The following is a 27,555-nucleotide window of genomic DNA, read 5'->3' as shown; positions in this document are numbered from 1 at the left end:
AGTCCCTCTGATGACACTACGAATCTGGGAGTGAAGAACTTCTTAGAGCTGATTGGAAATGGCATTGCAGAGCTGAAACTTAACTGGAGGAAATACATCTCCTGAAGAAGAAAATATAATGCACTTTAAGGATCTGACTTCTGGTGAAAAATTCAAGCTTAGAGAAAACTTGTCCACTTTGTTAGGAAGAATGAATTGGACAATTTTCTTCAGTTCCAAAGGATATCTGAATGCTATGCTCAGCTTAATCTCTGCAGCATGCTCTGTGCTTCTCATCTCTTCCTGATGCACTGCATGGTAAGGCCTTTTTACTTCCTAGATAAAATTTCTGGTATGCTGAGAATTAAATAATCATAATAATATTAAAATGAAAATTGAAAAAAATGCAAAGAGCCGACAAAAGAACATTTGTCAGTATTGTTGTTTCCAGGAGCAAGTATCCTGATTGCTGCAGCAGCTTTGTAAGATCATTTCTTTTTTCCTTGCTTGTCGATAGAGAGTATTTGTGTGTGCGTGTGTGTGTATGTGTTTGTGCACACCTGTGTTGTCAGTTGTACTTGTAGACAAAAATCAGTAGCTATATTGTACATATTTCCAGGCTAAAGCAGATATTTAAGAATTTGCTTTGACATTTCTCTCTCTTTCTCCCTTCCTCCATTCCCTCCTCCTGCCTTCTCGTCCTCTCTCTCTTTCTCTTTCTGTCTCTCTCTCTCGGGTCATGTGTGCTCTACCTTTCCTGCACCTCAGTTGTGTACTGATAGCTAGAAGGCAAAAATAGAAGGTAAAAGAAATTCTTTCTGGACCTAAGAATAGTTATGAATAAGTATTATCTAAGTAAATAAAGCTACAGAAGGTTTTTGAATGTCTGGTACTTTCTTAATGCTAGATCTGCAGGTATGAAAGATTTACTTTATTTTGTTTCCTATGAGAAAGAAATGTCAAATGCAGAGCCAGATGCTGTGATTAACATATGGAGGGAGACGGATCCTTTTACACATTTCAGAAAGTCAAAAATGACCAGCTTGAACCATGATAAGGTTACTTTTGATAATGTTACTTCTGACAGAAAAAACAAGGAAATGTTCTATGAGGTGTTCCCATATCAAGTGATTTCTGTCATGTATAAACGAGGTTGTTGAAAATAATTACAAATGACTTCTTTGGTAGATGTTGCAAAGTTTTGTTCATTAATGCCTGTAATGTGCTTTCAACCTCTTGGATAGAATATCCTAGGGGAGTGCAAGGTGATGTTATTAGCTAACTATCCAACTTGCCAAAAGTTAGGGTTGTTATCAGGAAACTGCCAAGCAGATCAGGACTTATAAAGTGACTGTACTGAACTGGAAGAATAGGTTAGATTTCTAGAAAGCATAGCTTATTTCAATACGTGTTTTAAAAATTAGGGTAGAACAAAAAGATGAAAGAGTGATGATGTGGATTATGCATATTTCTTCTCCACTATGGATGCTGACTGAGTTTGGAAGAGGGAAAGGTGAGTGCCTCTTGAGCAAACTGTGGWAAGAGCCTGCCCCACTCCAAGGGTTAATCACTGGCAAGCCCTGCTGGTTTTGATGGGTCAGAACTAGATCAGGAGCAGGTCTGTGGGGTCAATGACATGGGTTGTCCAGCTGGGAACAGGGGTGATGGCTTCCTGGCAGCAGGTTTCAAGGGTGGAAGGATCCAAAGAGCCAAAGCAGAACACCAGGCCAGGCTAGGCTAGGACAAACCAGTGTTCGTGAACAAGAACAAAAGCTTAAATCCTATTCAAAAGGATGCAAAWTCTGAGGCAGTTCTTGACACATCTTCTTTTACAGTGAGTAACTTTGTAAGGTAGTTTTCAGAGAGAGAATGGAAATGCAGCTTTTTCGAATCACTGCAGCTGGAGAAAGCAGAGAYGATACAAACATATTCCTGCAATGACAGTCTTTCTGGTTGAAAGGAACCAGCCTTGATTTTAAAAGTAAAGGTTCAAAATAAGCAATGTGAATTGAAATCAATTTATATTTATATTTTACCATCTAAAATGCGGAAATAATACAAGAAGCAATAATAAAACCAAGCAAGGGCCATACAACTCATAAAAGTCATCTTGCAAACTTCAGTGTCGAAATAAGTTCCTATTTATGGATGTAGTCCTATTAGCTCTTTTTTAAATAAGAACTGCATCCTAAATTCARGTTTCCTATTGCAAATCATTCCTCATATCAGCAGTTCTGTTTCAATCAGTGGGACAACTCATATGAGTAAGAACTACTCATGTGAATAAACTAGGGTATGTTTTGTAAGACCAGGCTCTTTGATTGTCATGGCAACAGAATTATTAAGCTTTGGGCATAATTTGTATTTTCCCTTCTAAACAAAATGATTTTTCCTTTTACCCATATGCATCCTTTTGCTTTCTAATTAGGAAAAGAAAAATAGGTTAACTACATTCTTAAAGATCATGCAACTGTGTAGATATATTGTTCAGTGAAGAATTATCAGAGTTTGCAAAGTTTACTTTTATTAATGGTCTCCAAATCTGAGAGAAGTGTATTTTTACTGGAATCATTCATTGTCTTATTTATCGTTGTGACAGTATTAACATTGTTACTAGGTATTATTGTCAATTATTTTTGTTGCTCATCAGAAAAATGAATTCCTTTAAAATATCACTGAACCTACAAAAGCACTCACTATTATTAAATACAAGTAGACTTACCAAGTTTTTTAGCATTAGGTTATGCAGTATGCAAGAAAGAAAAATGTTAGAAAAAACACTCTTAGCAACCTTTAAAATATATCCTCTACACTAATGCAGCAATAGGTTAGTTGCATTTATCCCTAAAACAGCAACACATACATAGCAAGAGTAGTTGATTGTTTTCTAAGGAGTGTGCGATGTGCGAAAGAAGCTTTTGTGCACGATATAAGATATTTTTAGCAGACRTTTGTTTGTTTTTAGCAGACATTTCTGTCAATGATTTACTGAGGCTTAGAACTCTCTCTGCCACTCTCTTTAGTGGCATTTTTAATCATTTGCTTTTAAACAGATGCACAACAACTGTATTTGGCTTTGCCTCTCTCTGTGAATTCTAAAGTAAGTGAAATTAGTAATTTTCTTTTCTTTTAAGATACTATCCAAAAAGAGCCTGATGCTACAAACACATGTATTTAATTCCAATTCATTGAACTGTTTCATTGGATAAATTATGTGAATTAGAGCTTGTATCATCTGTATTATCAGGGCAATTATACTGAGTAGTAGAAATACTTTCCACACTTGCCGCAACTATTCCTATTCAACAAAAATGTGCTTTAATAATACAGCATATAAGCAGTTCCTGAACCTGGAATGCCTTGAGCAGTCTTGTTTCAAGACCCACCAAAAACCTGTTTTTTTTGCAAGGTCCACAAAACAAACAAACAAACAAACAAAAAAAAACCCCTGAGTCTTAAGCTTTTGTTGTTTAAACAGAAATAGCAATGGAAAGTATATTCATCTGACAAGAAATTTCAGTAGTTCAACATCTGTGTTTATCATAAACTGGGACAAAAAATTGAAAAATTGAAAACTGAATTGAAATGTTTCTTAAAAAATGAAAAGCTCTAGTAATACATATGTATGGCTTTCAAAATGACACAATGTTTCATTTTAACATTCGTAATCAGACTGTTTCATTTTTCCTTCAGGAAATTGCATATATCTGTTTTTCTTAGTGCAGAGTTGCAACTGTGTTAAAAAYCTTTCTTTTTATTTTGAGAGGGAAATGTTTTGTTGCACATTTTCTAACGATCTGTTATAGCTGCCCCAATATTTATTGTTTTTTACAGGTCAGCTCTTTAATTACAAGCTCTTTGAAGGGCCATCTTCAGCCCTACGTATTGWATAGCCCTGTATCTTTGACAGGGAACAGCAGTTCCTACCAGGTCTATGGTAGATATAAGTTCTGATTATGATTCCCTCTTTTAATTATCCTTGTGTCTCCAATTGAAAGCAGGCTTCCATTTTACTGTAAGTTGTACAACTACCAGGAGATGCAGTTTCTACTAGAAGAACCCTACTTTTCAAAAGACATGAATGCAGAGAGTAGAATTAATTGAGTATTAATATCCTTATTAAATAGATAAGGAATTGAGGGATAAAAAGAACTGCCCTTAGCTATACTGGCAAGGGAAGAATTCGGAACTGAACCCAAATGTCCTTATTCTCAGTTCATCACTGTCCCTGCAAGGTTATTCTTCATTTTATTCATTTTTGCTTAATGACTTGCATTTGGACTTTTAAGTTAATATTAGTTGAAGTATCAAATTTGAAAAGGAATTTTTGATGTATACTTCCTTTCCAGTATTATGCAGTTGTCCTAGAAATTCTTTCATCTCTTCTGAGCCATTCTATTTGAATGTAACCCTTAATTATGTAATTGATTTGCTATACAGGGAATTATATCCTAGATTAAACAGCAAATTCCAAATAAAAGCATCCTAAACATGCCAGACAGATTTTAGGGTGTACATGTGTATCTGTTTGTACTGCCAGGATTTAAGGATACTTGTGGGGGTATGTACTGATTTTCAGGGCTGTTGGTAAATAAATTAAATATAAACACAGACAAAAATCCTATTGTAAAGTAAAAAGACTGATAATTTCTTATCTAGAATTCACACAGGTCATTATGAATACTGCACTTGTGCACAAAAAGATGACACGGAGAATACGGTACCTAGCAGAGGTTCTCATTAACCACAGTATGACTCCTTTGTCCAAGGCAATCTTTCAGCTTTTTATCCTCTTTATGAAACTGGAAAAGACAGTTTGAGAAAAAGTACTTAGTTGCTAAAAAATACATCAGAAATTAGAAAAAAAAACCCTACTCTGGCATCCTAATATAAATCCAGGAAAATATTGTACAGGTTGAGAAGGAAGAAAAGCTTTGTGCAAATATGCCAGAGTTTCAGAATGAATTCCACAGCAGAGTATCCCAGAACCTGGCTGTGGGTATCTGCCTAACTCAGGTCGTCTTATAGAGCTCCAGCTGTGACACGCTCTGGGTGTTGAAGGGTTCTGTACTTACGCAATTACCCAGTGACATATGAATGTATTAGAGTATGAAAATTCAGTTAAAAGCAGTAGGTTTTTTTTCTGGAAAGCTCATCTTCCAAATGCACACATTTCATTCCTGAGACGTGTTAAGAAGAGCTTTTAAAATACATACCAGTGCATCACATACCCTTTTATTTTTTCTGAGATGAACTTTTTATTGGCTCATGATAGAAAAGGGTCAGAAAGAGGTACCTTATTCAGTAAGTACTCCTTTGTAGTGAGCAGTTAGATAACTTGCCTCGAAATACTGTGCTCTGAAAGAGGCGCAGGGTTGTCCCGAGTGCAGAGCACAGGGCAGCCGGGAAGAGCAGCTGGGTTCTGTTTTTATCAGGAATGAAGGCACGCAGTGTCATCCCCTGGCAGCTTACTACCTCAGACCCCCTTCCTAAGACACAGAAAATGTTATCTGTAAATATCCTAAAAGAGGTCCTGAAAGGCTTTTGCAGTTAGGTTGGTAAATCTCTCATAGATTCTTGCATGTAGAAGTGTCTAAGCTCAAACCCACAGAAGTATTTAAGAACTTAATATACTGTGTGGCTTCTAGTTATTATTTAAACCACCGGGCTTAGGGATCCAGATACTTGAGGATCTGAGCATAGGGTTTATAGCATTTGTATATTTCCTGTAATATTAGTAGGTCAGGAAATTAAACCTAATGATTAGAGTAGGATAATTGTTGAACTTTGGCAAGTAAGGTGGATTTTAGCTGGGTAAGAAATGTTGGGAACAACTACTGAAGTCCATGAACAAAAATTAAGAATTTTATTCAGAGTAAAAGCCTCAGAAGCAAGGATCCTGAAGGAAAGCTGATGAGCCAAACAGATCACTAGGTTTTGTGATTTGTTTTTGAAACAAGAGATTGCAAAAAGTGTAACCGATGTCTGGTATAGCTCTTTACGAAAGAACAAAATGGAGAAATACCTGTCCCAGCATTACTTTTAAGCTAAGTTAGATAGAATAGAGTGGTGTGAGTAGAAGACGATGTCCCCTTTGTGAATCTAAATCATTCCTTAACACTTTGTTACCAGTTTTAAAAGGGAATTAATGCATTGCATATTCTTAATATCTGGCTTCTGAAAATTTGGGACTTACTATTTTATGCATATGTCTTTAGATATTGATAAGCATGAGTTTCTCCATCAGACCAAACTGTGATACCTTTGATAAGAATAATTAGAATTTCACTTTAACACATCCCCAAACTTACTAATACTGTCTGTAAAGTGAGATGCTACTGAACTATATTAAGAATATCAGAAACTTCTAAGGAAGGCAAGTTTTATGCTTGAAAACAAAACCATTTAACTTATAGGACTAAGAATACAGATGGCAAGACTGTTTGTCAAGATGTATATAAAGATATGTATTGTTGGGATTTCTTTTTTAATTTGTGCCTAACACAAAAATTGGTTGAAAGGATTTTGTTCWGATTTTCATTGCAAATGTACCCTTTTGCTGATCAAGAAGCAATGAAATTCTTAGCAGGAGACGTCGTGATTTTGAAAGAGCTTTTTAAGTATTCTGGAAAGAATGGCTTTTAATGGATGCCCATAATGACCCTTAAGATAATATTGTTTCTGTGCTGCTGAACACAATACTTGTTCCCTACCTGTATTAATCAAAGCTAGAACACTGACCTTTCCTTAGAAAGAGTCATCCATTTCCCTGATGTCATTTTCATTTGTTTTCAGGCTTCTGTGTTTTCACTCTGCAGCAAACACTCCACATTGCATCAAAGCATCCTGGAGCTTGGCACATTTGGAGGCATTCTTGAAACACCACTACATAAATGTGTGACAACAGACACAGCACCTGCTCCTTTAGAGCCATTTTGAGATATTGTTAACTCAATGCTTAGTATAAAGCAAACAGCATCTTTGACTTGACTTCCAGTAATGCTCACGGTGTTTCAATGTGTCATGTCTCTGGAACCATCCTGAGGGTTCAATGATGTTCCTTATAATATGGTTTTAATAGCACTAGCACATCTGAGGCTATGGATGAAGGGTTAGTCCATTCTGTTCCCAGTTCTGTTCCCAATTATGAGACTCCCTCAATTTCTGCCTCTTCTTGTGCTCGTGCTTTATAATGGCACTGTAAGGGACACCTGGTATCTTTGAGGCTAGTCCCACTGCACTCACTGAAAGCCATGCAAGTTTGTTTAACGCAAAAAGGCCCAGAGAACATCTGCTCCATCCATTCATACTCACCACAAAATAATTCCAGTCCTCCTTACTGAAATTAAGTAAACTAGTAAAAGAGCACAAGTCACAACTACAATGTTTCACAAGAGGAGAGAGATCAAAAGCATTGCTAAAGCCTTATGTTCCTTAGCTAGCAAGGACTTTGTCATGTGAAATGATACTAGAATGTGGACCGTGTCTGATATTACAGAGAAACTCCAAATAATCTCTTTGAATCTGCCCCCAAATTCCATTCTAAAATCTAATCTGTCTTTCAGTACATTTCTGAGTACGTGAAGAAGACACACCAAATGGGCATCACAGAGATTTTAACATCAGAAACACYAGTGCACTCTACCTTGTATCCTTTTTCTACCTGCGGCCATTCTCCAGAGCCTCAGATGGAGGTGCACCATCTCCCTGCAGAAGTCAAGTTATGTGTGAAGAGAGAAACAATTTTTCTGGATCCCTGCAGGTTAAGCATGTGATTATTACAGTGTGAATATGATGCAAACAGACAGGATCAATAAGCAATTTCCTTTATAAAACAGAGGATACCTTCCTGACATCAGTTTTTTAGTGGTAAATCCCAAAGCTTTTTACCAAGATAGAACATGTGAATTACTATATAACTTAAGAATCTGGTGACAGGTCCTCCTTGCCCACACATCTGCAGTAGATGCCCTTGGSCCTTTTTGTGTCTACCCCAGTACAGGTGGATGCACACACCTAACACCCACAGCAGTATGTTGGGTGCATCTGTCCATTGCATGTGTGTATACACCGAGCCTCTCATTCCTACCATGCATACATCTGTACCCCACCTGCAAGCCACAGCACAGGAGTGGGCTTGTTCACAGTCCTGCCTCACCAGGAGGCCTGGACCTGACCTCCCAGTCCCCTGTGACTTACAGACAAATCTCCATCAGCCCTTGGGTGACACCATTAAGAACAGGCCCATCAGCTGCTGTGGACTACATGTAGCATAAATGATGTCTCCCAGATGATTAAACAAAATGGCCAACGCTGTCTCACCAGCCACTTCCATGTCCCACTTTCTCTTCTGGGCTATGAGCTCTGTCAGTACGGCGTGTGGGCTGTAAGCATCACAGCTTCCCTGCTCCCCAAAACAAAGGCTAAGTCCTGCCTTTCATCCATGTGTTAAAGTGGGATGACTGCTGCTACTTTTAGAAATAGATCCCATTGAAATGCAATGAGCTGAGATGTTCTGGATAGCCGCTTTGGTGTACTTATGTATGAAATTGCATCCAGGACCCTACCACTCCAGCTGCTTGGTTTGCTTTGCGCTATGGATCTGAAAAGCAGAGTGCTTTGCACGTGGAAGCTCCTGTGTCCTCTGTGCCAGGGTCAGAGTCACAATCCTACCAGGGATTGTCACAACTAGAGTGTATTAAAGAGGAGCCAGAAAATCTGCACTTAGTATAGTCCCCATAGCTTCTGTTCCCCGCAGACACAAGTGGCTGTGCTGAAGCTGCTATTCTACTTCACACCTCTTTTTCCCCTGGTCTGGAGGCATCCCTTCCCTTTCTCTGCTTATAAAAGATGTAAAGATGCTAAGTTCTGCTAAAAATCAGGTTACAACTGCTCTGTGAGTCAGCTTCCAAATCTGTTCAGCAGGGCTACTGAACCTTGCTTGTGTGTCCCCAGGTGAGGATTAATCTGTTAATGTTTGTAAAAAACGATGTAAATGCTCTGTATCAYGCTGACATGTCAGGTACTGCATTGCTCATTGGCTGCTTGTCCTGATGGTTTAAGATATATGCCAAACAATGAGTATGTTTCCAGCTGGTGTTTGCTGTTGTATCTTGGCTGGCTTAACGGAATTAGATCAGTTTCCACCCTCTCAGGATTTGGCCCTCCTTCTAGCTCACTGATGTGTGATGAAGTGCAAATATGCAAGGCTGCGTTTTTTTCACATAATCTAGAATGCAGTAGATACATTAACTATGCTAGCACAAGACCATGAACTCAAAGGAAACCTCATGGTTTCTTCTATAGAGTATGTGCAATTCAAGGCCTGAAGGACACCTGGAAAGCAAAGAAGTTGAGATAGAGTTCAGTCTTGTGCTTGTCTGTGGGCAAGGAGAAAACAGCAGAAATTGCTTCTGCAAGCTGTTGGCAAGGATTTGGGACTGCTGCGCTTGTGGGGGCTGCAGGTGCTCAGAACAACTGCAAAGCCCAAAACAAGCAACTTTGAACAGCAATACAAGAGTAGGGTGTGCTTGAAATTTGGGAGCTTCTAGCTTTTTGTCTTATGCTTATCACAGTGAATCATAGCTATTCTCAGTTATTGAGACCAGGGCCTGACAGCGCTAAACACTGAACAAAGAGTAAGAGAAAGGGCATCCTCTGGAGGATTGATTTCTAAATGAATGCAACTTCCATAAATCCTGCTAACTCCATAAGCACACAGAACAATAAAAAGTGGTCAAAAAATGAGTAGCTAGTTGTCACTGGCTATTTTGCTAAATACATGGACCCAGTTATTAGCATTACATATGGATTTTTGTATTGATTTTTGGTATAAATGATTAACACTTTCRTTATCCTTAATGCTTTTTGCAGTGATGGTCTTTTGCCACTGATCTTTGCTAATGTCTCTGTGGTTGTATCTGTACTTTTTTTTAAATGCATAAGCTAGAATGCAATGCTGCAGCATGGGGCAGGGGCTGTTCTCAGCAGAAGCTGTTACTGAATGAAGGCAGGACAGCTAAAAGAAAGGGACTTTCTGTGAATCTTCTTTTTTCTCACCTGATCATCTTCTTTGAAGCTACTGGAGACAATAACTCAGTATTTGGGTCATTTTCAGGGACTAACAGATGCATATGGGGTTGATAAATATGCTGACAATTTTATGGTTAAGTTATTAAAAAGTAACTTTTGTTTCTAGTGCTATTGCTTATCTAAGCAACTTTTGCTTTTAAGGCCTCATCTGATTCCTAGTGGAGTCAGTTAGAATTGTGCCACGGATACCATCCACACACAGCTGGATCACACCACGGGCTGGTCTCATCACAGCCACCAGCGTGAGTCTGATGTGGTAGCAAAGGAATATGAGCAGACTGTGGCTTTGTACCTTATTTTTTCACCCAAAACTTTCTTTCCGTTTGCGACTGCTTCAGAGATATATTTGCTATCTACTTAGGGCTTCACTAAAGGTTCAGCCACATCTCTCTGGCTCTGTACAATCCCTTTGCATGCAGAGCTCTGCTGGTATTAATGAGTGATCAGAGTAGTGAGCTGCTCTGTAACTGGATATCTCTGACATTTAGCATGACTCTTGTTTAGTTTCACGCAAACAGCCAGTTTTCAGTCATGAAATTCTGAAAATGATCAACAATGAAAAGAATTGATTTCTTATTCCTCTGCATAATATGACAGTGTATCTCCATTTAATGACATTTAATGATTAATAATGACAGCATATCTCCATTTAGGGTATATATTTACACTTGTACTATGCAACCTATATGAATGTACCCAGCCTACATTAATCTAGCTAGCTTAAGTAACAGGTACAGGAAAGATGGTAGAACATAGGCTTTAGGGAACATCCAGCAGATATAGCAGGACTGCAGTTGTGTTTTCAGGAAGCTGCTCCTCACTGAAGTGCAGGCCTTTGCATTTTCTGGGAGACTTCTGCTCCCATCTGGCTATGTTGGAGCTAACTTGAGCACATGTATGTGTGCAGCAGTCCTGTGACTGCAGCAGAGATATAGCTGATGTCAGTTATAAATGATTGCAAGCTGGAGTAGCAGTAATTTGTAAGCCAAGTTTGGGAGGTTTCATATACCTTGTTTATTGTGTTGTTGAGAAAAAAATAAGTTTGGTAAAATTATAACAAAATAAAGCAGAGAAATAATGAAGACCAAACAGCTGTAAATCTTCCTAAGATGAGATGCCTAGTGATAGTCTAGTCTTACGATTTTGACAGCAAAATGACACAGAAAAGCAAAAATTAGCACTTACAAGAAGTCAAGAACGAGAAAACAGAAGGAAAACAGAGACTYGTGCTAACAGAAGGATTATGGCTTTTGAGAGAGAGCAATGTGCCATCTATAAGGAGCAGTCATTTTTGCAAGTCCCTGTTTTCTTAGGTAGTAATTGCCACCTGGCAGCTGTGAGGGAGAGGCAGCCCATTATGTGTTTTGCTATGGTGGAAATCAGGTGCTTTAATGAAAGATTTGGTAGCTCTGCACAGCATCCCTGGGGGAGAGAGTAAAAATGAGCAGGGAGGAGAGAGCCGTGGTTTTTCAGAGCCAGAACYGCACTTCGGCCATTTGTGCTGTCCAGCTTCACAGCTGCAAAGGGAGTTCCTGTGCCTCTGCTTGGAGCCCCACCAGAGGCCATAACTCACCAATTCCCACCTTGTGCTTTGGCTACTTGATCATCCTTCTTTCCATCTGCCTGCAAGAGGCAGCAGTGTTTGACAAAAATGTTATTGCGAGTGTAGCCAGGAAGCATTTGTCCCTGACTGTACGTGAAATGCACCTATGGTAGCACAGTTGTTATGCTGATAGGGCATGGTGTGCAAGAAGGTATCCATGAGAAAACTATTCTCTTCTGTTCTTTCTTTATTTGTGAATACCTGCATGTAGTAAAATACTGTGCATTGGTAAGTCATGCACATTTTCTCCTTGGTAATGTTTACTCTAGCCCTAGGGATAGTGCGGGGAGCATAGCTGTGACCAGAGCGGCTGACTTCATCAGAGGAGGGGAGCTACCCAACCTCACTGACAGATTTTTAAGAAGGGCTTCCCAAGGCAGCCKCCAGCAGCACATCACTGCAGCTGTGTCTTTGGCATTTGTAGTCCAAGAAGCAGTGGTATTCAAAGTAAAGCACTGCCAGTGGGTTTTCATAAAAAGCTTGGTTCTTGGATTATTTGTGGGGGCTTGAAGCTAGCTGTGAGTTGTACATCCCCTAAGCTTTCTCTTGGAAGGAATCCATCACCCTACRTGCGTCTTCCTTTTCCTCTCAGAGCACAACAAGCCGCAAGAACACCGCTTAGCTCTGCAAGCTACCTGCAACCTCCCCTGCCACACCTGAACAGCTCTGGCTCTGACTTAACACCCTCTGAGAACAGCTCCAATGAGGAGTGAGCTGGAGAGGGGAGAAGGAATTGGGAGCGACTGGAAGAGAGTCATGAGCTTGGGAAGATGGTCTCAGTGGTCCTCTGTATGTTTTCTTTCAGAAACAAACCAAAAATGCTGCTGGCCAAACCTTAGCTTCCTGAAAATTTGACAGAATTAATTTCTTCTCCATAGCATAGATYAACCCTTGGAGAAATAACTGGAGTCAGTCCTAGCAGTTAGTGCAGAATGGACTGTCCAATTCCAAAATCTCTGCTAAGCTGCCTCCATAGGTCCTCGTCTGAGTCTAAGCACAAAATGTAGGCAAGTGTAATTAGGATGCATGCAGATTTATGTCCCCCAAGGCACATTTTCAAATAACAAAATGAATATAAATATTGGATCTATGGAAAGAAAATGTCCATTATTAAAATCAACCCACAAGCTTGTACCATGAAAAAGCTTTCTTCTTCAATGCATCTGTCTCAGCCCTGCTGAGATTTTAAATTGGAGTTATCTAATGTAACTCTCAATTTCTATTTAAAAAGCAAAGTCAGGAGCATTAAACTTTTGTCTTGAGTTTTTAAAATACAAGAAAGCTAACATAATTGCTATACTAATTCAGAGTTGTAAGCTTTTAGTCTCCAGTTTTGGGCAAAGAAAGGTTATTTCTTTTGATTCAAGTAATAAAACATTTCCCTATATAAGTTTGCTGTACATCTTCTCTTCAGAAAAATCTTCCTCCTTTCCTTTCCCTGGACCATTTGATATGGCTGTTTGGTTTGTAACTACCTATGCCTCACTGCTGAGTTGGCTGCATTTAGTCACCGATCACTTTGCAGAGATTCTCTATGAACTTCTGAAGTGTATTTGGGGAATTCTGGAATTGGAGAAGCTGTGGAATTGGAAGGTATAGTTCAAATATAAGATTATTCATCTTAAAGAGCTCCTGAGATGCACAGGGAACTGTCTGACTGGGGCGATGTCCACACCAGATTCAACAGAAAAWGTCTCTGGATGACAAAAGGATGTCCCCTGTCAGACCTGTGGCAGGGGCAGGTTGGCATCCAACTTCAAAGTAGAAAACAGTGGGTTAAAGTGCAACATGAAGTCCAGYCTTGTGAGCAGAACAAGGGTCAGAGACTGTGCCTGTGTCAGTGCTGTTTGGGAGAAGCCAAGGACTGACAGGATAAGCAAAACAGGACTTAGCTTGAGCTCTTGAGTTAGACAGGCCTATGTGAATGCAGTTATGCAGCTGGGAAGTCTTCAGGGAAGAATGACTTCTTTGAACAAAAAGATTTTTGGAAGGTTGCTACTGTAGCAGAAGGAAGTGGGGAGGAATTTACGTTAAACATGTTTTTCTGAGTTGTGTTAATTTCTTTTAATTCATTATTGATTTTGCTAAACACTGAATTGACAGGACAGTGTCCTTCTTAATGCTTTTTTCATCTATTTCTTTAAGAAAATAGTAGCTATACTAGTGAACAAAAGAAATCTGCACATTTTATTTGTACTTGTGGCTCTCCTTGGAGTCTCTAGAGCCATAGATCAATTGCTAGTGTTTAGTGACCTCCTGCCCAAGAGTGTAGGGCCTGTGGGTGGGTCTTCTATGGTGGCACTTGTACAGTGGATAATCTAAGATGACACTGACCTGGCAGCCTTATGGGAATAATATTTTCAGCAGGATGAACTGTTCTTGAGCAGTTTCTTCAATGTACTGTATTACATGCACATTTTTCCATCGTCTTGAGCATATGTCCTAAATTTCCTCTCTGCACTTTTTGTTGCATGATTTTGATTGTAACCAACAGCAAAGGTCAAAAGGTATTTTACTATTTCTTCTTCTATGTTCATGTTAAGCTGAATTCAATTATTGGTGCTGTAAAGTTATGCTTTAAAAGCATATGCTAAAAAAGYTTATGCTGCAAGACTTCGGCTGGTATAAATCGGAGCTGAGCTCCATCAGTTCAAAATGGATGGTCCAGGCAGGCAATGTGGTCCAAAGGGTAGGGTACTGGTCCGGAAACCAAGAAAAAAGAGTTCTCTTCCCTGGACAGCTGGGACAGCTTCACTGGACAGCTTCATGAATTTAAATAATGTGTTTCATCTTGCTTTGCCTCAGTTTTTCTGGGTGGGTAAAGTGATGCTGTATTTTAAAGTACTTTGCACTTTTAATTTTTTAAACACATAGTYTTTCCTTTCACATCTAACGTTAATCAGTACAACTGGCAGCTTAATTTCCATTTTAGATCACAGTATCTAGCAATGCTATGGTATCACTGAACAGATTAATTAATTATGTTTACCAGTGTCCCTGAGTGTTCATTAGAAGGTACCATTTCTCACTTTGTAATAGAACCAGCATTGAATTTTGCACCTAAAGCAGGGTTCAGTTTCTTTCCTACATATGAAAAGCAAAACAAATCCAGAAGTTGTCAACAAAATTTGGCTCAGTGTCCATTAAAGAAAAATGTAGCAAAACAGTTATTCCTCTCTCTAAATTCTTAAGGGGAGGTGCCAATATGCTACTAAATACTCTTAATATAAGAAATCAGCCATATATGTTTAGTTTTATAGCTATGTTCTTGGGTTTATTCACATTTTATCTGGTCATTGTTTTAATTTACTGGCAGTACATTAGAGTATGTCAAGATGCACCACATAAACACATACAACCTACTATGACCTTGAAGCAATGTGATGTGTATGTTGCATTGCATTAGCTATCGTAATATGTTCCTTATAGAGTATRCTAGCCACTACAGACAGAAAAATAGCATGGGTTGTTATGTGTACTGTGCACATTTGGAAGCCATAAGCAAACAATCTTGCTAGGTCTATAGCCAAATAATTTGTATCTTGGTAAAGAAAATGGGAATAAGCTACAAGAAAAAACTTAATCAAAACGGCTGTGCTCCATATGCAAGGTGACATCCATTTCCTACCAGAGGGTAGGAAATACAGCCTTTTCCATACTGCCTTCTTCAGTGTCCGTTCCAATGCACTTGCCACAGCATTCTGGGAGTTAATCRTGACCCCCCGTGTCCTACAGATGGGAATTGTCACCTGGCTCATGAGTTTTGCTGGCTGTGCTGCTCATCACCGCAAAGAGTTTGTTTCGGCGGGAGCTTGGGGTCTGCGGAAGTGGCGCTCCTGTCTCATCCCGACTCGGCACTCGTGCCGCGTGTGAGCCAGTGAGGCGGCCGCTCGGAGGGCCAGCTATGCGGCTCGCCCTTGGAGAAGGCAGGGCCCTACTCCAGGATGTGCAAGTTGACCTTAGGACACTCGCTTCAGCCTTCTGCTTCTTTTTTTCCCCCTTCCCATCCTTTGTGCTGTTGTAATTTTGTAAGCCTCTTGGGCTAGGTATTGTTCTTGTTATCCGTGTCTGGTTTCTAGCCCAGACGTCAGCAGGGGTTGCCGCATGCTGCTGCAATATAAATGAGTAATGATGATAATAAAAGGTGTGGGAGTTGGTTGCCTGGAGTGTTATCCTAGTTTGCTAACTTTGTTTTAGAAACTAGTTTTTTCCTTGAATTATCTGTTATTTTATCATATTAAGTCTTATATTTTAAAAGTGGCAAGGGATTTACAGCTGCTTCAGTTTTGGAAAGCTCAGCCCACGTCACTAAAGCAGGCCGGTTTCAGCGTTTGGATGGGGCTGCTGTCATGGCACCAGCAGCCTTCACTGTGAGTTGCAGGTTACTGGCACCTTTAAGAGGCAGCTGCAAGTGTATCCTAAAAGAGGCATTCAGTAGGGAAGTGCTCTATTTTTAAATTTGGGCTGACATAGGTAATAATTACACACAAAACAGTATGTGAAAAGAACATTATCAAGGTTGCAAAGCTCAGCACTCAAAGTTAAGAAATGCTGCAGGCAGAATTCTCTCTGCAACATTAGTTTGCCACCTTGCTCAGGTGCATCAGTCGCAAACTATTTTTGCAGAGGATTTAAGTCGCACCTGGTGTGCAGAATGGATGACACAGTTTGCGACTTCAGTACTTGGTTTTCTTTTCAGTATTCAATGCATAGCTCAAACTCTGCAATGAAGGCAAGATTATTTCCCTGTGGGATACTCCATGGTGTTCCACAGTGCAGGTCCTTACCACATGCACATACTGATTTATTTATGTTTACAGCACCCTAATAACAGTTCTGGGCCTCATTACTTGCTGGTACAGGTGGAAACCTAAGGCAAAGAAGATTAAGGTTACAATCCCCGAACTGTGGATRCCAAAGTTAATTTTTCAGAGTACTTAGCAGCACGTAATGCAGCTCCCATTGGCTTCCATTGAAATGGCCAGTGCTCAGCACTTCCATGTATTGCAGCCCCAAGGCTCAAGTCAGGCTCCCAGAAAATGAAGCCTACTGAAATGGAGGGCACTTTCGAAAAGCATGGTGGGAATTTGTTGTCCCGTTCCTCGGGGTGACATCCAACAAAAAGAAAAGACTGTTGCTCCTCATCTCCAAATCTCCTGCTGCCATTCAAATTGCACATTAAAAAAATAGAAAAATACTATAAACAAAAGCCTTTTTCTCTTCTCTTCTATGGCAAATGCACTGTGCACTGAATGAGGCAGGAATATGGAGGACAGAGTAGTGCTCAGCTAAAGCCTTCCTGATAATACATGTACAGAAGAGGGCTATATTCACCCTGGATCCCCTTTAATTTTGACGTTTCTTAACTGGTCTTTGCAATTGTAATTACAAAAACAAATTAAGATTTTTTTTGAAAAGCAAACTGAAAACACTTTACTATTCACATCATGTGGTCTCATAYTGGCAACCATCAATATCATTTCAACCTATAGAACTGCTGTGCAGATCGTTTGAACTAATATAGTAATTAAACAGGAAAAAAATTACAGAAGTAATTTCTTATATTAAACTGAGCAGTTTAGCAAGTTTTCAGACAAATAAGAGCTTTTTCAGGTCTTATATTTTTAGGCCATCTCAGCTACAATAACATTAATGCAGCCCTTGCTTCTAAAGTGAAGATACAAGAGTATTTCACAGAAAAGATTGTCAGATTCTTTACACACAGCTAAAACAATGATAAGTTTCCAAGCATCATTCCTGTAAAGGGCAGAACCTGATGATTTTTTCCAAAAAACATTTTCCTTGGGATAAATGTCTGGCATACATCATGYCAAGCCAAATGAGAATCTGAGAAGTTGTAAAAACTGAATACAACTTTTCTAAATCAGAAAATATCAGTAGGCTAGAATTATGTTTAGTGTCACTTAATCTGGCTGTAATTTCTCAAAAYGGATGATGAAAGGAATTGTCACTGCTGAACAAGACTATTCAAAGATAGGACTCCAGGATTCCCCTGTACTGATTTATTAATTGATATCCACAGGTTATAAGCWGGGTAGGTATTTGAATATTCCAGCATCCAGGTGTAGTTGCTGTAGAGTTGCTATTCTGTTTTAAGCTTAGGAAAGATGGACCAAAGACTAAAGGAGTGAACTTGGACTTCACATCTTTATTCTGTTGTAGTTTCTGGGATTTAGGTTGGAGGGGTAGAGATATTAGCTGTTTCTGTTTTGTGAATGAAAGGTATCCAGCCTTGGTCTGTATAAATTATAAAATCTTTGAAGTAAGGACAATACATCTGTAAAGTGTGTGGTATGCTGGCTCCACTTTAATACCATAAAACTTTAAGGGTTTTTGTCCTCTGTTGCTCAAAAAAACCCTAGTGCCCTGCTAGAAAAGGCCCAGGGAAGGGCAAGAAGGATAACCAAATGCATGGAATGGCTTTTGTGCAAGGAATAACTAGAGAGACTAGGATTTTTCAGCCTTGAAGAAGTTGGGGATGTGATACTACAGGGGTTATGATAATAGATTTATAGTGCTCTGGGTGACCTGTGGAATAAAAAACAGTTATTCACTGTTTCTCAAACTAGATAATGAGGAATCAAGCAGCAGGTTCAAAGAACATAAGTGGCTTCTTTCTCAGATGCCCCTTAATTATCTTTTGAGCTCATTGCTAGAKGATACCATATAGAAAAAAAGTTAACATGAGTTCAAAAAGCAATTAGAGAAATTTAGAGAAAGCAAATCCATGAAGAGGTATTAAGCTCAGAGATGCTACCTGTGAGGGAGGAAGTCCTGCAGATTTCTGGAATCTAGTTAGGTGTACTGGGACAAGTATTACTATATACTCACACTGCGGACCATTAGCAACAAGTAATGGCAAGAGGATACTTGATTAATTGGACTTTGKCTTTGTTCTGTTGGACCACTTTTATGCCCTTTAACACTGCAATGTGGTTGGCCTTTACTGGACATCTTAYAAGGCAGTTCTGGGAAAATCTCCCTTGCGGTTAGCCCTGTCTGTCCCTACCCTGCCAATGGGATAAGGAGTAGCTGTGCTTCCCAGTGAGAGTCAAAAGATGGGTTTGGGGCGGGTGTTCGGTTTCTTTTCTCCTTCCCCCTTTGCGCCTGTTGCTGCTGGGATGGAAGCCTGTACAGCTCTGAGGGAGGGGGTTCAGCAAATGCTAGATGAAGAGGGAGAGAGCTGGTCCCAAAGGTATATGTTCCCTGTCGTTGTGCCCACCATGTGCATCTTTTGCCTTTAAGCACTACTGTYCTTTTCTGGCCTGGAGAAGATTCAGTTCCTATCTCTGGCTCCCTGGTGGGGTCAGCTGCTCCAGCGACTTGAATGCAGTTCTGCATCTGTATGAATATAGTCCCTCTTACCCAAGAGTTAAATTGTCTGCAACCAGCAGAACAGTAAATTGTCTGAAATTAGAGCACGCATATTGTCACTGTCWTTTTTTTTTTTTAAACCACTGCATTTACACACATTGCAGAGAGATTCATGCGAACAAAATAAACACAGACCTTGTCATTCTTCTTCTTTTCTTGCTGATAGAGGGTGATCAGAAGTTAACCTTGGGAAGAGGGAGAGGGAGGAAATATTCTTCTGACTTAAAAGATCTGAAAAGAAATACTGAGTATTTAAAAGGACGAAAAACTGCCAGTGAGTGCTGCAATACCAACAGAGAATCAAAAGCTTCTGCTTCGCTTCTGAGCATTAGCACCAAACAACCATGCACATTGTGCTGTGTATCAGAAAAATGGATTGTGTACACAAAATAAGCCATTCTAAACCAGTGAGCATTATCCTGAAATTTCACCCTGCTTGGGCCCAGCCAGAAAATTCATCATTTCTAGATCTAACAAATTAGGAGTTTGAATCATAAACACTCCCCGTCCTGTCTTAGATAGTTTGCTATTTTTGATCAATAGCATATTCATCAGAGTGCGTCTTATATCAGAGGGGAGAGGGCTGTGTGTTAAAGGCTAACTTACTGTTATTTCATCCAGGTTTGAACATACAGTGAGGTTATTCATTTCCCAAACAGCAAAGCCTGTAGAGAGCTAGACTTGTAGCTTGGGCTTGGATTTCTTACTAGGGTTTCTGAACCCTAGTAAGGGAGACTTTGTTGTAGGTGGAGGAGCTGAAGGCTATTTATGAATCTGTGGGTAGCTCTCTCAGTACTGAGGCAGTAAAGGAGAGTCTCCAGCAATAGCTTATTATTTAAAGATCTTTATTCTSCTACAGATCATAGCTTTGTTCTGAAGATGGGGATACTTGTATTCAAAATACCCTATTTCTTTATAACAGAACTTAGGTATTCTGGATGTTTCAGAGCTGTGCATGGTCCTAGAGACATAAATGAGGAGGGAGAAAGTAAATCGGCCGAGTCCTTCATGTCTCCTGCGTTCTGAGCTGCCTGGGGGACAAAAACAGCTGCCAGGGCAAACAGGAATGGACCCACAATGGGAGCCAGAATGAGCCCTCATATGCATTAGTGATTTGGATTCTGTGTCTCAGAATTGCCCCTGTGATTTAAGGGACACCTTGCTGTTGCTGTTGCTGTTGCTGCTCCTTTATCCTAGAGGAGGTCTCATGCTGCTAAGCCCTTTGCAAATATCCTGGCTCTAGGACTATAAATAGAATGTATTTCCCACTGACTAAAACCTGCCAGCATAGCAACAGTCCGACTTGGTTTTCCTGCTTGAGGAATACATAAGTGTTTGTGTCTTCTCTCTGCTGAGATCTCTCTTTGCTTTAGGCACTTGTCTCTCTGCTCACTAATGGCAGAGTATTATTGTACCTGGTTCACATTTCTGCTCTTTCTGATCACTTTTCTCCACATCAGACACCTCTCCCTGGGCACCTTTCTGTGCCTCCCCTCCCCTTTCTCTTATGGCAGGTCTCTGCCTTTCTCAGGTATTCTGATTGCTACTCTATATTAGTTTCCCCTCATCCTATTTTGATTTGTCTGCTATTCATACTCACAACACTGTCTGCGCAAGCTGCTTTGTTTGAATRCACTTCTAATGCAACTTCCAATGGCCCCAGAGCTTCTTTCTTGCTTTTCTTTCTCTTGGTCTTGCCTTGCATTTATATGGTGCCTTTCAACTCCATGAAATCCAACTCTTTTTACAAATAAATGCAAATGTGTGTCCCTGCACTCGCCAATGCCGCTGAGCAGGATCTTGATTGACAGATAAAAGCATGTTGTGTAAGGACAGTTTAGGAAAAGGCTTCTCCAGTCAGAACTGCACAAGAATTGTAAGTGGGTACAAAGTCACCACGCCAGTGAGAATATGCCAATATGCCCTTAAAAAAAGGTCCGTAGGATTGCTAACAAGCACGAATGTGTTAGCTGACTCTGCTTTCCTCCCACAGGCTACTAAAGGCAGCCCAGTATCTCTATTTTAAAGCTCTGCTCCACATCTTGCTTGAGGGGCTGTCCAGAACTTGAGCCAAGCACACAACTTTTCCAAGTCTATCCTTGGGATAATGCAGTAAAAGGACTTGCAATGAGGAAGAGAAAAATATTCCACTTGAGTATGATGTTCAAGTGGAGTTAAATCCTTGAGGAGCCTCTCTTCCCTACTTGGTAATTCAAGCACTTCTTTGTGAGATAAGGGAAGGTGTTGGGCTCCGGCAGCATCTGAACTCACACTCTGTATGATTTCTGKGCCCTCTTCAGTTTGCTAATCAAAACAAGTTTCTGTTGTGTATTTCTTATCCCCAGAAGGTGGAACTATCCTCAGAAAATTAAAGCTCTCTTATCTGTTAATGTGTCATCACAACTAATAGCCTGGGGACTGTAAACAACTTTAAATATCAAAACAATTTAGCTGGTGATTGTCTGCGATTATGGATTAAGAATACAAAATTTGTACATGCTGATATCCAAGCTAGACTGAATACAGGGAGCTAGATTATCTGCTAGTATAAATGGARGGAACTCAGGGGAGAGAGGATGCTTTGTACAAGCTGAGCATCTGACCCTGGGAGCTTTTCAGAAGTTCTTATTTCTTGTTTTTGAAAGTGTCAGATAACACATGACAGTACRGGCATGATGTATGGAGGGCTGAGAGCCCCCACAGAGCCCTGACCATCCTCAGCTCCCCTGGGTATGCAGGGATGCCACGTTCTGCTGCGTACACCTTCTTGCGCAGCCTGCTTGGGGACCTTATGAATAATGACTTCGGAGTGAAAGGATTTAAGATTACAAAACTTTTTCAAGAGCAAGTCAAGGTGCCAGCATGTTCAAATGCTGTCAGATATGCCAGGGCAGGTACTTCTTGAGGGATGTGCTTTGTATCTTCAATGTGACAAAACCTACTGCAGTGAATTAACATACGTGCACTTGCTGCTGCCTTTTCCAAACCCCTACCACCACTGATCACCTTTAGCTTAGTCACCGGTCACCCTGTGAGTGACCAGAAGAGTAAGAATTATTTCCTCTTGCTAGAAATGCTTTTGACTGTTTGCAACAACAGTGATGTGCAAGAAGCCCTATAGATTTGTGGACATGACAGTAGATATGTTTTATAGCACTGTTGGATTTGGCATTTTTCATGTTAACTAGTCTCTGCTGAAAGTATTTGTATGGCCCTTCTATCGTTTTGGGTCATTTTCTGACATAGACTAGGCAGTTCCTTAAAGTATTTAAATAGGAAATAATATTYCCATCTTACAGATGGGAAACTGTGGATTTCCCATAGATACATAAGAAGACAGTAGTAGTGCAAGGAGCTGAATAYTGGAGATATGTCCTAACCACTGAACTATCCTTTTCTCCCCTGACCATCACAGAATACATGGAATAATATCTTTTTGAAAGGCTRATATTAGATTAATGATGAATCTTACAAAATGAAGTAGGAGACAGTAATTTTGATGTGGCAGAAGGGCACTTACCTAATGAATTAGTACTTAAATGAGAATGATACTTACTTAGGAACTGATACAATTATTGTTTATCCAATGGGGTTCCTTTATCAGAAGTTTATAAGTAGTTCTGGGTAAGGAAAAGGAATGTTTCTGACAAGTATGAAGTCCCATCAGAAAAACATAAGGGGAGACATGTATCACAAGAATCTTAAAAACACAAAACAATGTCATATAAGTGAAATAAATTTCCAAAAGAGAGTAATAAAGGCTGAAAAAGGTACCCTGAAAGCCAAAAGATTTTTCTATTTTTTAAATTAGGATAATTATACTAAAACTGTCAGCAAATATTTTCACATTAGCAAGAAACACCCACAAAATCAAACCAGCCAAAATACCCCTCTGAGCATGACAGCCGTGAAGGTTAAAGGCTTGAGTTTGCCGTTAGGAGAGTGCTTCTCTTCTCCCAAGGTCAGTCCTTAAACGTAGAGAAGTAATTTTGATTCTCTTCACAGTTCAAAGTCAAAGCTTACCTTGATTTCAGTAGTGCTGTATTTGGCAAACTGAAGTACTAATATGATTGTATTTGGTTCCAGTCTTGTCCTGTTTGAATGTTAAGTGTCTCTTGAAACCAAGCCTGTTATGGTCTTGTGTAGTTTAGGCTGTGTCTACTTTAGCGAGTAGTGTGGCTCCACTGGAGCAATCTCTCCAGGGAGACAGATGGTGCCGGTGTCCATACTGTATGGGTTGTGATGGTTTTACTTCAGATCAGCTCTAGTCTAGTCCCCTCGTGCCATGGGCTGAAATAATCCTTTATTGTTCATAGCGCATGAGGAGCTCTTGCAACACATCTTCAGGTATAGCTTCATCCAAAAAGGATGCAGTACATGCAGTCCCAGACTGCATCACAGCATGAGCAGTGCATAAACATGGCTGGAAACAGAGATGACTATCCAACAAACTGCATTGTGCATCATCCCATGTATAAAGTCTGCTGTTGTAGCCTCCTCATTGCTCCCCTGCCTCTCTCAGGTCATCATGGCCCAGGTCACCACTGCACTGTGAATATTTCTCTGCATCAGGCATATTTCTCCACATCACATTGAGGGCTTTCCCCTTCAGTTAAGGATCCTTAGTGGGACAGAAATAATCTAGCAGTCTGAGTCACACTGGCRATGTTCAGATTTGAAGCTAGTCAGCTTCAAATATTAGCCTTGCTAATAATTAGCACTTGCTAAGCATATAAAAATGATTGTACCACATCACATCACAGACTGGGTAGCCCTGGGTCCTCTCTGCAACAGTAGCCTGCAATGAGGGCTTGGGAAGCATTATAAGAACAAGGCAAGCATGCTGTGGTGCTTCCCCAGAATACTTTCCTAGCTTCCAAAAAATACACAAATGAAGGACTTCCTAAGCCAGAGGCTAATCTTTTTATTTACTAGTCTTTGATACCTTTTTGCTTTTGTGAATCATCTAGCTACTTTTTGGATTTATGTTAATTTTAGCATCTACAGTATCCTGCAGGAAGAAGTTCCTGAGTTTCACTGCATACTGTACACTTTGGATTTATTAAAAGATTGGACATGTCCATACTAGGGGTTCAGATGCCCCCAAGGTGCCTCTGCTCACATTAATCCCAGAAATAGGATTACCTGGGGAGTATAGTGCAGAGACACCGTGCCCAAGTTAAAAGTGTGAGTAGGTACAGTGTGTGTGCAAGTACACCCAAACCGGGGCTGGACTGCTCTGTGTGAATTTACATTGAAGGGCATGGGGAGCCCTGCCCTTCCCTTCCCCAGGATTGGCTTGCAGAATCCTTGTGTTCCATCTTGGGATTTTATTTGATTGTATTTGTGATTCCACTTGATTTTTCAAATAAACAGTGATAAGGAAACATTTGATCAGATGGCAAAATTCTCAGTTACTGAAGGGGAAGAGAATGCAATATCCAAATGACTCATGGGTTTGTGGGTGAAGTAATAGCTACATGTCATAGCTTGGGATGTGGGTTTGTGGTCCGATGCCACACAGACTCAGAGCATTTGGGTTGAGAGATTAATGTGAATGGCTTTGGTAGCAAGTCTCCTGAGACTTCCCAGAACCACTTTTCTTGTTAAGATTTCAGAGACTATGCAGTGACAAGTAATAAGCTAGGGCACCCRATAGATGTGAAGTTGCACCAAGGGAGGTGGGACAGAGGATTCTCCTTGGATGCTGCTGAGTATATGTATGCCAAAGCCCTTCTGCTGCCAGAAGAGGTTCCACAGGTGTGGAGGAGCAGATGGTGACAGGACAGTGATGGGACTGGAGAGTTTCTGAGGACTGGAAGAAAACATGGAGTGGGACAGCAGGAACAAGAGTGCCCTGGGAGGTATCCAGTGCCTGTGAAGCTCTGCTCTCCTGGGTGAGATTATCAGAAGACTTGCTGGATCAGTGCGCTCTGATGTCCGATATACTATCCCTCTGCTTGGTGCCCCCTGTTCGTGCTGACTTGTGTTTGCTGTGGGTGTCCTCAGGTTACTGGCTGTCTTGTTCTTGTTTTCTGCTGAATCGCTTGATGATGCTGAGGCAAAATACGTAAATGTCAATGCAAGTGTAAGTAAAGAGGTCCGTAGCACCTACCTGCTTGGATTCAACTGTGAAGCCCTTTATAGGAAGTTGTCAGCAGTAACTCACTGTCTTATATATGAAGAACTTGCAGACACTACAAAATATGGAYTGTTTTGCCTGGATTCTCTTTTTCCTCTCAGTCTTTGGTCTAAAATTTCCTCACCTCTTCCAGACCTTTCCATCCCTTTTTTTTTTCTCTGATCGCTCTGCTGCAACTCTGTAGCTGAAGACCTCAAGCTGTGGTGTGTTGCCTGCGGGGGGAGAGCTGTGCCATGCCGTGCCGTGCCATGCTGCACCACAGGAGTGGGCAGCTGGTTCCTGAGAAGCCCTTCCCTCCCTGCCCGGCCAAGCTGAATGTGAACAGGGGTTTTACTCCACAGATTAGTGGAGGGAGGAATTAGAGAACTGCCTGTTCCCCCTTTCGCCTCTGGCCGAAGTCCTCCTACAAGCAAGAGCTCTTTGGGGGCATTTTTTGCTGTGTCCTGCCGCTGCTTCCCGCAGCAGAAAGGTCACAAAATAGGGTTTACAGCCTGGGAGATAACAGCAGGGCATAGCCTGAACCCAGATGTTGGCAGATCAGTTTGCTTTCAGAAACAAGCCAGCCTTTTTCATTTTTCTGAGACAGTCCGGTTTACCCATTAGACCCGAATTTGCAGGGTTAGTTGATGGCAAACACAGATAAGCAGAGGTTATGCATTTCTAATTTGAACAATCAAATGTTTATCCAGGTCTCGGTGCCTTGCTAGAACAGCAGAGGAGCTTCTTTATCACTGCAGCGGTGCCTAGAGTCAGGGTTGGTCCCAAATTTGATGAATCTTCCTTATTAAGTGGTTCGCAGGCTGGGGCTGCTGCTTAGGAAATGGCAGTGTCCTCCTTGCAGGCAGATCGATACATTTCGGCTGACTGCACTGCAAGAAACTTTTCATCGTACATTAAGAATGAGGAAAATAAAAGCCAAGATGGATGTTATTTKGGGTTTGCTTTTATTTTGAATTATTTATTGGGAAGTCTTCCTTATTGTCTCCCTTCTTGTCAGGAGACAAAATGTCTTTGCCTGGTTGTTTTCCCTATTAGAAAGAAACAAGGTCGTCACAGCTTTATTTCTCTCACCCACTTGCTTCTTGGTAGTGAAGCGTAAATCTAGTGTCTCCACAACTTTACGAGATTCTCTCCTGCTGCCCTAATACAGGCAAAGTCCCCACTGATGCCACTGGGAGTTACACTTCATTGGTGCATTTCTAACCAGTTTTGTAACAGGCATTGAAAGTACATTGCAGATGAGTTATATGTGTTATAAGTGACTGCTGGCACAAATGCAGAGGGTATTTTGGATGGTTATAAGACATCTACAAGCTAGCTGAACCATCACTTTAATTAAGCACTTAATAAATACCTAGGAAAAAATATGAATCCTGTTTTAAGGGAATTCTTAATATCAAATGTTATGGGGCAAAAGTTCTGCAGCTGGCTCCACTATTAATATCAGCTTAAAAATGCAAACTAATAATCTGCTGTGATATTTGTCTTTCTAATTCTAGGTTATCCTGAAGGGGAGGATAAAAAAACTGGCCACCAAGATGGTAATCACTAGTGGAAATGATGAAGATAGAGGCAATCAAGAAAAGGAAAGCAAAGAAGAAACCATCCTGGCAATGCTTGGAATTATTGGGACAATTCTGAACCTCATTGTGATCATTTTTGTGTATATTTACACAACGTTGTAAACTAGAAGGCATGCAAACGGGACAGATAAAACGGCCATTAAGGGTGACAACAAACATTGCTGACTATTGACAAGTTGTTTAATCAGAATTGACTCTGTATTATATTAACACATCATAAAAGCACTGCCTGCAGGCAGCAAAGGCTGAAGCACAATTAATTTAACAAGACTTTTTCACATAGTAACAAGCTAAACTCCTCTGTCCTGCTCTCTTCCTTTTGGTTTGGTCCTTGGTTTGGGGGGAAATGACGACAATTATGTAAGTAGTAGCTTTGAAGAAATCCACCAGGGATATGTTGTTTTAACACAATAAAAAAAACAAAACTGTACACTATATACCATATATCTGCAAAGTTCTAACTCAAAGATAGCTGCATAGCAGAGATCGTGTGTCCATTAGGTCAAATGATTTTTTTCTCTTGCTTTTTGCTTTTACTTGCATTGAATCTGACAAGCTTTTTATTTAGAATGAACATATGGTGCAATCATGAAAAAACAATTCCATTGAGCAAGATCTGCCTAAAACTGATAAAACATAGGGAGAAATACATTACATGGTTATTTTTCCTTTCTCATTTGCTTAACATCTGTGTCTGTTAATACTAATGTTTATAAAAATATATTTTTAATAAATGTGCTATATTTTTAGCATGAACCAAA

At 40.3% G+C, this 27,555-nt stretch overlaps 1 long non-coding RNA gene across 1 annotated transcript; it reads left to right on the top strand.

Annotated features, from left to right (window-relative positions):
* LOC112972713 lies at window positions 1–27,555 on the top strand. Its single transcript, XR_003255758.1, has 2 exons — window positions 1–297; window positions 26,711–27,555. It is a non-coding gene; the product is annotated as an uncharacterized LOC112972713 (long non-coding RNA).

Source organism: Apteryx rowi, unplaced genomic scaffold, assembly GCF_003343035.1.
Source record: "Apteryx rowi isolate R43461 unplaced genomic scaffold, aptRow1 scaffold_5, whole genome shotgun sequence".
Lineage (NCBI taxonomy): Eukaryota > Metazoa > Chordata > Aves > Apterygiformes > Apterygidae > Apteryx > Apteryx rowi.
Note: the sequence above shows the minus strand (reverse complement) of the source record. Positions and strands in the feature narration are given on the sequence as shown.